Below are 14,782 nucleotides of genomic sequence, written 5' to 3'. Positions count from 1 at the left end.
GCAAAAATGAACTATTAGGGTTTCATCAGAATAAAAAGCTTTCACACAGCAAGGAAATAATCAACAAAACTAAAAGGCAACCTATGACATGGGAGAAGATATTGGCAAATGACAGATAAGGGTTAGTATCCAAAATCTATAAAGAACTTCTCAAACCCCCGAAGAACAAATAATCCAGTCAAGAAACAGGCAGAAGACAATAAGACGACACTTCTACAAAGAAGACATACAAATGGCCAACAGACACATGAAAAAATGCTCAACATCACTTGGCATCAGGGAAATACAAATCAAAACCACAGTGAGATACCACCTCACACTGGTCAGAATGGCTAAAATGAACAACTCAGGAAACAACAGGTGTTGGCAAGGATAAAGAAAGGGGAGCCCTCTTATGCTGCTGGTAGGAATGCAAAGTGCTCAGCCACTCTGGAAAACAGTATGGAGACTCCTCAAAAAGTTAAAAATAGAGCTACCCTATGACCCAGGAATTGCACTACTGGGTATTTATCCAAAGGATACAAAAACAGTGATTCAAAGGGGCACACGCACCCCAATGTTTAGAACAGCAAAATCCACAATAGCCAAAATATGGGAAGAGCCCAGATGTCCATCAAGAGATGAATGGATAAAGAAGAAGTGGCATATATATATGTATACACACACACACACACACACACACACACACACACACCAGAATATTACTCAGCCATCAAAAGAATGAAATCTCATCATTTGCAATGACGTGGATGGAACTAGAGGGTGTTATGCTAAGTGAAATAAGTCAATCAGAGAAAGACATATGACATATGATTTCACTCATATGTGGAATTTAAGAATAGTGGATGAGCATAGGGGAAGGGAAGGAAAAATAAAATAAGGTAAAAACAGAGAGAGGCAAACCATAAGAGACTCTTAACTATAATAAACAGAGGGTTGCCAGAAGGGAGGTCGGGCAGGGTGGGGTGAAGGTGGGGGGACAGGGTAATTGGGTGATGGGCATTAAGGAGGGCACTTGAGGGATCCCTGGGTGGTGCAGCAGTTTGGCGCCTGCCTTTGGCCCAGGGCGCGATCCTGAAGACCCGGGATCGAATCCCACGTCGGGCCTGCTTCTCCCTCTGCCTGTGTCTCTGCCTCTCTCTCTCTCTGTGTGTGTGTGTGTGTGTGTGTGTGTGTGTGACTATCATAAATAAATAAAAATTTAAAAAAAAAAGGAGGGCACTTGATGTAATGAGCACGGGGTGTCATACACAACTGATGAATCACTAGATTCTACCCCTGGAACTAATAATACACTATGTGTTAACTCAGTTGAATTTAAATTAAAAATTTAAAAATAAGATAAAATAAAATAAAATGGGAGTACGAGCTTACCTACACATTTACTCACTCGCAGTCCTCCAGCTAGTCATTCAGTGGACATTCACTGACTCGCTCTTTGGGTAGGTGTTTATGTGAACAGAGACAAAGATATTGGTTCCGCCCTTAAGAAGCTCACAGCCTAGAGAGAGCTTGGTTTTGTGTGGCGTAAAGTTGGTTCCCTGAGACAGTGCACCTCAGGTGGTTCAAAGTCCAGTCAAATAAGAACTAGATCTTTCTGTCTCAGTCAATTGCATCTACCATTTAATAAATGGTAGATCTTTTTCCCATCATCTTTACCCTCACCTCCTGCATACCCTTATGGCACTGCAGGAGAACAGCTGGCGATGCTGTTCCCCAAACTGAAGTGGGTTCACTTGTGAGGCTATCAAAGCTTTAGCCTCAGTCTTCCTCATTCACACAGACCCCTTCCAAGATCCCTGGAGGGGCCCTAGATGTGTGCTCTGATGGTGTGTAAAGTTGGTAAAAGGTATTCTTTGTATTATTTTTCCTAAAGAGGGTGCCCAAGATAGAGAAATTTCACCTCAAGGTGAAAGTTTACAAAGTGATCCAGCTGTTTATCACTCATCTTCTGGCAGTGAGTGGGGCCCGCAGTGAGCATTGAAATTAGGGCTTAGAGCGGAGTAGATAATGTTTTTGAGTAAAGCTCACATTGTTTACGGATGACCCCACTACCACTGCTGCCACCCGCTTCCCCGGCCTCCACCTTTTGCCACTAGAGTCAATTAAACTGAGTGAAGCAATGTCAGAACCCAGATTGAGTTTCTCACCTAGCACAGACCTTACCCAATTTATTTTGTACAGACTAGTAATCTACACACACAAAGCCTTGGAACCTGCAAATGAGGAATGGTCTCAAGGTCAATAGTGGTCCTCTGCCTTGGAAGGCTTTCAATAATGCAAATTCTCTTTTTGGTAGCTAGGTTGCAGTTTCGAGTCAATTGGGGGAAGTTTCCCCTGAGACATTTTTAAGACCTTCTTTAAATGCAAGGCCAGGAGTTCGGAACTGCCTTGGTGTATCGTGTGACACCAGCACAAAGGGCTTAAGAGGAACACTAAGCTCCCCCTGAAACTGTTCCTGTTGCCCTCGAGCACAGCCCCAGTTAATGCCAGGAGTGAGCTGCCCCGCCCCAGCTCTCAGTTCCCCTGAAACCAAAGAGGCAGAGTTCTGTGGTTTAAATTAAAGGAGGAGATGTGCTCCGCACAAATTAGCCTTCCTCTTGATGTGGTGCATATTACAAAGATCAGGCCTCTTGTTTTAATTCAAATCCATGTGCTGCAATTTTTATTTAATTTAAAACTAAATAAGAGCCGAGAGTTGCTGGAAGGAGGGGAAATGCCAAGCCCAATTGAGCCCTGGCAGCCTTCCTGAAACCACTGTGACTTGGAGACTGTGTCCTGCTGGGCTGCAGAGCCTCCATGCAGAGCTGCTGGGCTGATCTGAACAGGAAGGAGCCCTGGTAGCGCTTGGGCAGGTTGAAGGAGCCTGACGACATGTCAGAGAGTATGCTTCTCCAACTTGTCCATTTCTGCTGTGTTTGGAGGAGACATTGAAACCCTGATGTGTACGATTGCAGAAACTAAGAAGAGTTTTTTAACCAGGAAAGTGTAGACACTGTCTACACTATCTACAGATAGACTATAAAACCTCATCCATGAGCTCATGTGGCCATGAAGACAACAGCACCAGTGTCTCCAGGCTTTGCCCCTAACGTTATTGTTGCTCATTCGGGTGTCCACCAGCACTCATTAGCATTCGAAGAGCTGCCAGCATCGAAGGATTAAGAGAAAGTCATGGAAGAAAAACTTAAATTAAGAAAAATATCCCATTAGCATTCATTTTTCCCCATCAGGGGTGAAGCGACTGCCTCTATGATTCAAGTGTTGGGGAACGCTGTGTCTAAGGCTCACAGAACAGTGGTCTTCGTTGGAAGGACTGCTTAAGAACCACTGTCGAGGAGTAGGAGACCACCTTTCTCCATGTCTTTTTGGTGAGCCACCAGTCATGCTGTGGTCAGGGCCAATTGGAAGCTGACTCAAAAATGGCCTGACCCAGCAGACTTATCAACTGCAGCCAGGAAGAAAACAAGAGGAATTCATGGAAGCGAAGAGCAAAAGTCATTGCTTCAGCAATGCTTAGGAGTCTGTGTCTATCACTCCCCAAGCTCCTGAACTCCAGCAAGCGACCAGGACTGCCCCCCAACAATTACCAGCCATCACGTGAAGGGACACTTCCCTGCTTTCTTGATCTTTAATAACTGAAAATGTGCTCCTGGAACCAGCCACTTTCACTGGTTCGCTTGAAAGCTTCTTAGAAACACCGAATCCAAACCTGCCTTTTAATAAGATCTCCAGGTAGTTCCTGTGCATGTGAAAGTCCGAGAAACATAATCACAATTCATGGTTTTTTGTTCTGAACCTCTTTCTTCAGTCTGTTCCTCCTACCTTCTTCTGTTTCGCCTTCCTGGATACCAGTCTTGCTTCTTGTTCTGCCATTTGCCAACTGATGAGCATAACAATGTTACCCAGTTATTGAATTTCTTCCATTTCTTGACTTGCTGAAGTCCTTCCCTCTATTCACTCAGGCTCCCCCTCTGCTCAAAACCCTTGCCACACCCACCCACCTTCAACTCTTTTATTCAACTAATTCCTTTTTCTCTTCACATCTCCGCTTAGACATCACTTCCTGTAGGAAGCCTTGGTAACTCATGTCTGGGTTGGTCCCTCTCATCTGTTTCCATAGCACCCAGTACTTCTCCTCTTCTAGTACCCATCACATTCTCCTGTGAATTTTGGCTTTCCTGCCTGCATTCCCTTCTAGACTAGGCCCTTTGTGAGCTCAAAGGCTGATCTGTTTGGCTTATTCTGTACCTCAGCACTCTCACTAGGCTAAAAACCCTTCCCTGAGTGTTGATAACAGTAAACATTGTTAATACCTCAGAAAAGAACCATTTGGATCTGAGAATATTTCTTAGATCTCTGCTTGCTTTGTGTTGGAGGGATGTGTTTTTTAATTAAAAACCCAATATCTTATTAAAAACCCTGGGACTTTTATGTGGGTCAGATGATTTGAATCAAGATCAGGCTAATTCTAACTTTAGCTTGGGAAAAGACTTCTTTCAATGTATATACAAAGATTATTGAGAGTCTGAGCCCCTTAAGCAACAGGCTTTTTTCTACTTTTCCTCTTCCCTTCTTTATAATTCCTGAAAGAGACAGTCTGGATGATGCCATCATACAATCAAGCATTCCTACCCCTTTGCAGCTCCCTCACCCAGAGTCCAATGTTCCCTCATGCTCCCATACTATACACCCTTCCTGCTCTGGGCACATTTTGTGAAATTAATTAGGCCACTAAATAGCTAATGCAGCAGAGCCACAGAATGTTTTCTTCATTAGAGATGAATTTCCACTGAGTCCTCATCTCTCACTGTTGTCTGGGGTAGACATTGTGAGCAAAGTGGACACCTGGAGTAGATCTTCGGAGATCTTCAAATGCAGAAGAGTTAACCGCTTCTGCAGGAAATGTATCAAGCTATCACAGAAGAAATCACCTTAAATAATGAAAAAACATGCGCACCATTGTTGTGACAAAGTAGACCGGCAGAGTAGGCCCATATGAATTGCAGATCCATTAAGTCCTCATAGTTTCAAATGCGGAGAAAAGTTTATATGGTTATGATAAATTCAGAACATCTGAGAACTAGCTTAGACTTGTGGCCAAGCCCATAGAGTTGTTTTCTCTTATCATTAGGTCAAAACATTATCATTCTTCAGTTTGCTCCAAAACAAATTTACAATAAAAATTACTAGTTCTTGCATTTTTAAGCAACAAATTAGATTCTGCTATTTGGCACACCGTAATATTTTCTAAATATAAGCTACTGTTTTGGTGAAGTGCAATGAGTTCAGGCTTTCAAGCAGGCTCGGCTACATGGAGCTATTTGATTAACTTTCCCTGAATCTCAGCTCCCTTGACTGTAAAATGGGGATAATCAGGCTTACTTTAGACAGTCAGTATTGAAAACCAAACTAGAAAATATATATAAAATGACTGCCACTGGACTACCACTTAAGAAACACTCAAAGGATGGGAATTTCTATCACTTTCTTTAACCATTACAGATGAGACAGCGCATTAGTGCTTCACAGAGACATGATTCATATAAACTCACAACTGCTCTCCAGAAAACCTCCTATCAGAGACTGAGGTTTTCATTCCAAAAAAGGTTTGACTATCAAATCACAAGGACACTGCCTGAGGCCAGTGCGAAGTGTTAGTGACATGCCCTTGAAAAACAAGACCCAAGGCCCCAATTTCCCTTCATTTGAGGACAGTCATTGACATTCTACTCTTCATTCTAGCAGTGACTCACTCCTGGCACTAAACACATAAATCAAAATGTTATAACTCAAAGTACCAGTTTTTATAAGAAGAATATATTGGAGCCCCCTCTGGAACAAATTGACCCATGCAAAATGTCACAATCAACTTAGACTTTTATTGACTACGAGAAAGTGGCAAGATCTTGTAGATAACCCAATCATCCTATCTAATGAGATAGTGAAGCCAACAAGAGCATGCCAGCCGCTGAAAGACACTGAGTAATGAAAGGAGACAATCTAGAATGCTTGTCACCTCTCCCTGTTTCAAGGATAAGGTCGTAGGATACAGGAAAAGAAATAATTTTATCATTTAATTCAGGAACTTTCTGTGTACATTTCAGTTTTTCAGTATGTCCAGAATGTCAGAGATATCACAAATATCTGATTGATAATTTTAACCAAATTAACTTGTCCATTGAGGCAAACAAATGGACTACATTAATTTTCCCCATTTTCTGCCTGAATTTTCTTACCGCTTGCTTGTTTTGGCGTTATGTAGACATAGCCTTAGAAAACTATCAACACACATAAACAGAGTTCAAAAAAATAAGTCTGTCTATGCCAGACACTAATCTCTCTAATTCTGCCCTCAGGTTCTATGGATAGAGTTCAAAAGAAGTCAATAAGATTGACTCAAGTAAGTTATATGTGCAAATGAGCAAGAAGCAGTTACTTTTTAAAATGCCTGTACTAAATTTCTATACAGCCATTAAGTGATTTAGGAATTTTCAGCATTAGTTTTATGTATTGGAGATGTTCAAATGCTGTTCAGGTCCTTCATAGATAGACCAAACTTCTAGGAATAGGGCTGGGTGTCGTCCCCACTGCCCTGCCTCCCCCTGGTTTTGCCTGGAAGCTCTTTCTTCCAAAAGCACTGGAAACTATTTTAGAGACCCATAGTTCTACATAAGAAGTAGACACCAGGTGGGCCACCAGGGTCGATGAAGGATCTCAAGATGGCTGGGCGAAAACTTGTTCTAAAAACCATTGACTGGGTAGCTTTTGGGGAGATCATACCCCAAAACCAGAAAGCCATTGCCAACTCCCTGAAATCCTGGAATGAGGTGCTTACCTCCAGGTTGGCTACTCTTCCTGAGAAACCACCTGCTATCTATCGACTGGGTTTACTACAAGGCCAATGTGGCAAAGGCTGGCTTGGTAGATGACTTTGAGAAGAAGTTTAATACCCTGAAGTTTCCTGTGCCAGAAGATAAATACACTGTCCAGGTGGATGCTGAGGAAAAAGAAGATGTGAAAAGCTGTGCTGAGTTTTTGTCCCTCTCTAAAGGCCAGGATTGAAGAATATGAAAAAGAGCTGGAGAAGATGAAGAACATAATTCTATTTGATCAGATAGATGACCATTGAGGACCTGAATGAAGTCTTCCCAGAAACCAAATTAGACAAGAAGTATCCCTATTGGCCTCACAAGCCAATCGAAAATTTATAAACTTGAGTTGAGGAGAAAGCCCTGGCCCTTATATTATAAACGTTGGGCATTAAAAATAATGATATGGTTAAAAAAAAAAGAAGAAGAAGAAGAAGTAGACACCAGGATAGGTGCCCTGCCTATGAATGACAGCCTTGCCCTCCCTTTACAAGACCCTCATCCCACTCACCACCCACTTTCCTTAGAGCCGGAAGAGTGTCACTGGACTTTCTGGAGCTGTTCTTCAAATTCTGCAAGTAAACATGGGAGCTTGCATGTTAACAGATATTTTTAAATGCATGCCCTCTAGGACGATTGTGTGCCATCCTTTCTCAACAGATTTCTTCCTTCTGATTGTTTTCAATTGTTTTTTTCCTGGCAGGAAGCTAATTTTGGCTGCATGAGGAAATGGGAATTCTGACTGGAGAGTCTAGAACAGGTCATTTTAGATTAGACTGATGCTGAGAACAGGGAGAAAGAGAGAAGGAGGGAGAGAGAGTGAGAGATAGTGCAGGAAGAGTAGGGAGCAAAAGGCAAAATATCTATTTCAAAATGTTGCCTTAGATTGATCTCTGCCTAGGAAAGGGGAAGAAGATTTTCTTCTTTGCATTTTTCCTTAAAACTCAAATTTAAGATAACCATGATGTTTTTTTTTAAAATCTTTGTTATGAGTTAAATATTCAATAGAGGGAATGAAACAGATTGAATAACCAGCCATAGAATTTACTGTGTAACCTTGGCCACTCCATCCCTTCCAGCCCCTATTTTCTCTCCTATTAGAGAAGTATTCTGTGATTCTATAGGGACTTGTAGTGTAGATGTAGTGTAGATGTAGAGAGCTTTAGGATTAAGCTAAGCTGCTGAAACACAGATGCTCCCAAAATTCAGTGGTTGAACCACAACAAGTAAATCCTGTCTGGCTCGTATTAACATGGAATCAGGGGAAAAGATGCTTTTCCTCTAGATGCGTGATTCAGATATCACCGGGGTCTTTCCATATTGTGATATCATAAGTCCCTAAGTCAAGGGTTCTAAATGTGTGGTCCCTGGACCAGCAGTATCAGCTCCACCTGGGAACCTATTTAAAAATGCAGATTCTTGAGCTCCACCACAGATCTACTGAATTAGACACTCTGGGGATGAAGCTCAGCAATCTGAGGTTGAACAAGTCCTCCAATTGATTCTGATGCAGCTAAAGTATGGGAACCACTGCTCGTTGAGATTTATAACCAGCCAGCGTAAGGGGAAGGAGAGACTGGGATAGGAACAGCTGCTTCTTAAAAGCCTTGGTCCAGGAATGACATCTATCACTTCTGCTTTCATTTCACTAGTAAGAAGTAGCCATCAGGCTATACTTAGCTGCAAGAGATCCTAAGAAATGTAGTCTCTGCAGTTACAGGAGCATACCATGGATGATAAGAATAGATGACAGATAGCCATCTTTGCCAGCATAGCCCTCCGTAAGAGGAACATTATCACCATTTATAATATCGCTTCTATGGGAAAAAGCAATCCAGCATCGACACTAGGGTTTCTCAACCCCAGAAACTATTGACATTTGGGGCGAGTTCATTCTTTTTTGGAGGGGCTGTCTTGTACATTGCAGAATGTTTAGCAGTACCCCTGATCTCTACCCACGAAATTAAGAGTAGTGTCTCCTGTCCCCTAGTTGTAGACAAACACAAATGTCTCCAGACATTGCCAAATATTCCCTGGGTGGATAAAATCACCCAACTTGAAAACCACTGGTTTATACAGAAAACCCATGAGTTGGCTTTTGGAATGCAACCTGGCCATAAGTTGGATACTATTCATCGAATATTGACTTTCTTCTGATCTCTGTTAGCCTTTCTTTTGAAACTCTCTGTTGAAGATTTCAGCTAGTGGCAAGGATTATTCCGCAGTTTACTACCACATCCAATTTACCTACATAAAAATAAACTTCCAAAGCCAGAGGCATCTATGCATGTTGACTCAGAGCTGTGACAGAGCTAATCCTATTTACAGTACCCTTCCTGGCTGCCCAAGGCATCCAAAAAACAAACTTCATTTTATGCAAAAATATACCAAAGTCATGTTGCATTCTTTCTCAGTGGCCTTAAGTTTAAATGATTCAAGTTCAGGAAGAGAGATGAAGGAAAGAAAGTTCTGCTTGTCTAATACAGACAGTTTCAAAAGAAAAAAAAAACTAAATTTATTTTTGAATGCAGAAGACATTTCCACTAAAACAATCTGTTGGCATCACTTCCATGTGATAAAATCATGTTGAACTGAAAATGGAACCATGTAGCAAGGTTGTACTATCCTGGAAAATGTAGTTTGAAACCAGACTGACATTTTTGCTGAAAGTAGTTACCCTTTGCAAGGTCATGGAACTTCAGCAAGGTTAAAAGCAATACATAATTCAATTGTAGATCCAAACTAGGTTTTGATTTATCAGATTATTGATGAGAGTGTGTTAAATCTTTGAAGTCAACTCCCTCATAGTACTTGAAATGAAAAGAAAGAAAGGATTGCAATTGATTATATCCCAAATGGAAAGAGAGTCAGCAAAATAACTTAAGAGACATTTCTTTTAAGGAATGGGTCAGTTTCTCAGGGACATTTCTGCATCCCTGTCCATCTACTGTCATTTTCTTTTGGATTCCAGTTGTGTTTCATATGCAAAATATGACCTTTCCGTCATCTGTCCGTTCATGTATTCATCGAATACTGGAGTGCCTACTCTCCAGGAGTAGCACTGGATATGCTCTCACTGACCTTGCTTTCTTGTAAAGGGACATAAATCTTAAAGATTAAAAAAAGTGATAATCTCTGATGTTGGTAAGTGCATAAAAGACATACAAAAAAGACCTGGCTGAAAGCGGAGGGCATTTAGGTAGCATGGTCAGACCAGTCTTTCTGAGGACTGAAATAAGGAGGAACAGCCAAGGGGCAGTCTAGGAGGAGATTGGAGGTGGGAGAAGCAGCAAATACAAAGGCCTTGAGGCAAGAACAGACTTGGTTTAAAATAAACTTTATCTTCCTACACTCTCAAGCTCCAAATTCCCTTCCCGTCTTCCCACTCTCTCCAGTAAAAAGACTCTAACCTCTTCACTGAACTCCAGACTCTTAGATATAACTACCCACTCAATCTTTTCATTTGGAAAACCAATAGGCATCTTGGTTTTCACATGTACACCAAACATGCTCTTTCCCCAGTTTTCCCCAGTTCTTCCAATGGCTTGGCCTTAAGCTTTTGGAGTTCTCTCTTCTCACACCCTTCATCCAACCCATCAGCAAATACTGTCAGCCTTTGAGATTATTCCAGTATCTATCATGCTACCACTCTAGTCTGATTCTCTTTTACTTCTTATCCAGACTAATGCAGCAGCCTCCTCATTGACCTCCTACCTCCAGCCTGGGAATCAGTTTTTTTTAGCAGAGCCAGTGTGATGCTTTTAAGCATAGAGTAGATCATATCACTACCCTGCCAAAAACCTTCCTTAAGTTTTCCATCTCAAAATAAAATTCAAAAGCCTTGCTGTTCAAGAGCCCAATGTAATCTGATTCTGCTACGTCTTTGGCATTATCTCTTTCCACTCCCTGCCCCCTGCCACATTCATTCCATTCCAGCCATGCCAGCCTCTTTGCAGCTATTTGAACATACCAAACATATCCTTACCTCAGGGACTTTGCATCTACTGTTCCAGAAGGCTGGAATGCTTTTCTTCCAGATATCTACATGGTGTCTCCTCATTCTATTAGAGTCTCTGCTCAAATGCCACCTGGCCAGAGTGGCTTTCCTAACCACCCTAAACACCTTATATATATATATATATAGTTTCCAAATAATGTGGAAGTTCTCTTAAGACAGAGACTCTTATTTACTACTATCCCCTGGAGCCTGAATGAATGAATGGATGAATGAATGAATGAATACATGAATAACACCACCTCATATCTAGAGAATCAGAAACCTCTGCAGTTGTTCAATTTAAAAACATTTACTAAGTTTTATGTTTCAGGTACTACAAGTGTAAGGAAGATGTAATTCCAACCTTTAAAAGATTAAGAATTGAGGGTAAATAGCAGATTAAATTAAACTACTGATTCATTTCAGAATATCATTTACTGATGAAAGCAGCATGACAATATGTTTTATGGGATTTCTAAGAATGAGAGAACAATGTGGACTGGAGTATTCTAGGAAAACTTCATGGGGGTAGAATATAGGCAGAAAGGAGTGAAAGGGGTTAACAGTGGCGTCATAGCACAGAGCTAAGGACAGCAATTGTTTATGGAAGAGAGAAGACCATCTTGTTGGTATGAAAAGTACTCAGTGGAGAAGAGGAGGTAAATGGGAAAAATGGGGTAAGGTTCTGATTGAAAGGTTTCTATGGGCTGTAGGAAACCACTTATGGTTGCTAGGTCAGATCAGAACCTGATAAAGCTAGGTTGCAAGGAAACTGTTCAGAGGAATATGGATAGTCTGGAAAGAGGAGAGGATGAAGGCTGTGAGGCCAACATACCAGAGTGTTGGCCAGCAGCATATCAGGGTGTAAGGTAATGGGCCTTGGACCAAGGCAGTATAGTGGGAAATGAGAGGAGCCTGAGCCATCATATAACCCATTCTCTGCTAAATCTAAATATCTAGAGTCAGGACACTAGCATCAATAGCTACATATATTTTAAAGTTCCAAACTGATTCTGATGTGTACTTCCAGTTAAAGACCATAAGTCTAATCTTAAAATCTCCATCCAGATATGAAACAACATAGATCCAGATGAGTCAACCTGCTTATGATCATGCAACTTTTTAGGAACAGACCTGAGAACAGATCCTGGGTCCCTTGACTCTCAATATAAGGCTTTAAGAGTTTCAGTAAATAATAAAAAGGCAGAAGCTGAACTTGGAGAAACAATTACTCAATCATGTCATTGAACTAGATGGTATTAAGGATTAACTATATGTAATCAGGAATGGAAGAATCAGAACATTTATGCATTCACTGATCAACAAATATTTATTGAGCACCTATTATGTGCTTGGCATTGCTGTAGGTGTTGTGGATAAACAACAACTAGCAACGTAATTGCAGTGTAATGTCCTAAGTCCCCTGATAAGGCAAGCACAGGTTGTACTAGGCATATAAATTAGCCCAGCCCAGGCCCAGACTTCAAAGGGGACTTCATAGAGAAATCGATGGTTCAGTTGAGCTCTGAAGATTGGTTGGAATTAGATGAAGTTTGGAGGAGAGTTATAAAAAGAAAGAACTGGAGACAGGATGGGAGAAGATGACTCAAGCCTAGGAAACCATGTATGCAAAGACTTCTTTTACCTCACCACTGATTTCAGCTCCTTAAACATTGCTTATCTGTTGACAATCGTCATAATTTGGAACCTCATGAAGGTTAACCATCTTTTCTTTTCCATCAAACTATACATGCAAAGTATACACTTCACACCTCTAATATACCTTATCCCCACTTACCTGTTAAGAAAGTCGTTTTTGTAGGACCATGAGCCCTGGAATAAAGAAGCCCAAACATCCTCATTACTGCACTTACCCACTGTGTCTTGGGTAATGTGTAGCCCACAGTGAGTGCTCAATAAATGTTTAGTTTTCAATTGTTGCTTTTCACCTTCAGTAAAAATGCCCTAAGGAGTACTTATATTCCTGTGATTTAAGTGTAGCTGTATTTGACCTTCAACCATTCAGAATACATTTGCAAATTTATAGCAGATTAAGTTTCACTTTTGCTCTTTAAAGATAAACAGGAAGCTGCACAGTTTCTGCAGCAGGGGTCCTTGCTAGAAAGCTTTCTTTGGTTGATAGTCTTCTATTGTTATGAATAGAACATCAACATAATTAACATAAGAATCCCTTAGAGGCCAATTTTAAAAGAAACCACATTTAATTGCAGGTAATTCTTTTATTCCCCAAGATGATGCTAACTCTCCAACTGAGTATGGAAAATATGTCATATCTCTGCAAAGTAAACCCATCTCAAAAGAAATGGTATAGTCTATCAACCCCCAAAAGCATAAAATCATTTCCATTAGTTGACTAAAATAAGGAGAAAAAAAAAAGGTAAATCTGAAGGCTCAACATACCCATAAAACAAAACAAAACACAAGCTTTGACAGAGTTTCCAAGCAAAATGGATGTGTTTTTGGAGATAGTGTTTGCTGAAAGAAACTTCTAAGTCATATCTAGTATTTTGCTGGTAGCTGAAGTAACTTATTTCAATCCTAAACCCCTCTGTTTTCCAAATGCATGGTAAATAGATAGGATAGGTGAGCACAGAATCTCCACAAAGCAGATGAACTGAATTGTGTCTCTTCACATTTTTATGTTGAAGTCCTAACCCCAACATGATGGTATTTGGAGATGGGGTTTTGGGGGAGATAATTAAGTTTTGATGATGTTATTGATGTGGGAAAGATGTTGGAGTTTGGGGCCAATGGCCAAGAAAAAATTCTTGAGACATCTTTGGTGGAAAAAGGTGGTTTTACTAAAACATGGAGACAGGACCTGTGGGCAGAAAGAGCTGCACTGGAGTCATGAGGAGTAGTTGGGAGGGGGTTAGGGATAGCCTCTAAAGAATTTTGGAAGCAAAGTTTCCAGAACCTTGAAGGGACTAGCTATGGTTGGGAAAAGGTTGTTTATTCCTGTCCAGTAAAATCTGAGTCATGAGAATCTTTAGATGTGTATCCCTGGGTCATGTACTTGGAGGATGACTGCCAACATATACATTGGGGAGTAAAGATAAAGGATGTTTCCAAAGGAATTTTTAGAAGTTAAAGTAGGATCCTGGGGGTCAGGCTAAGATTGTCTTTTGCCCCTAGCAAAGCATTAACATCGAAGCAGCTGAGTTCCTAGAGGAATGTCACTCTGCCTGTTTCAAAGACTTGTCGGTGGGCTATAAGTAGTAAGGAAATTTAATTTTTCTTTTGCCTTTGTTTCCCACACCGTTATGAGGGTGTGACCCCTATGATGGCATTGCTGCCCTAGTAAGAAGAAACACCATATGGAGCTTGCTTTTAGAAGGTAGGCTTCTGAAAGCCAGGAAAAGTGCTCTCATCAGAACCCAACCACACTGACACTCTGATCATGGATATGCCAGCCTCCAGAACTGTGAGAAATATATTTTTACTGTTGCAACTACCCAGTCTATGGTATTTCGCTATGGCAGCCCATATGGTATTTTGTTATGGTAGACTAAGACACGTATATGTATTGAATGAAGCAATGAATGACCACTGATTGACAATTATCTAGGCTCCAAATGTGTAATAAATAACTTTGAAATCATAAAGGATGGAATATAGGCATTAGTTCTTATCTGGGGTTCTAAAATAGCTTTACTTTGTCCACTTAGCAACCTCAACTGTCTCAGTTCCATGTTTCCCATGGTGCCAACCTATCTCACAAGTGGCATATGCCATATGTGCCACATTGACCAGGGCTACAGACAAATGATCCCTTCTCTAAAAGCATCCTGTTTCTGCGGTTTTTCAGATGATTGTTATATGGAGAATGTATCCTCTTGCCAACATTTTGGAGTTTGGCCCTTTTAGCAGACTTCCCAACCTGCTACAAGTA

At 41.0% G+C, this 14,782-nt stretch overlaps 1 protein-coding gene and 1 pseudogene across 1 annotated transcript in view; both read left to right on the top strand.

Annotated features, from left to right (window-relative positions):
- The window catches only part of SLC9A9 (solute carrier family 9 member A9), a 534,354-nt gene that overhangs the window by 316,227 nt on the left and 203,345 nt on the right, over positions 1-14,782 (top strand). The window lies entirely within an intron of this gene.
- On the top strand, positions 6,723-7,214 carry LOC129507203 (ATP synthase subunit d, mitochondrial-like; annotated as a pseudogene).

The sequence above is a fragment of the Nyctereutes procyonoides genome, unplaced genomic scaffold (assembly GCF_905146905.1).
Source record: "Nyctereutes procyonoides isolate TBG_1078 unplaced genomic scaffold, NYPRO_anot_genome, whole genome shotgun sequence".
In the NCBI taxonomy this organism is placed as follows: Eukaryota; Metazoa; Chordata; class Mammalia; order Carnivora; family Canidae; genus Nyctereutes; species Nyctereutes procyonoides.
This window is presented reverse-complemented; position numbering and strand designations above follow the sequence as displayed.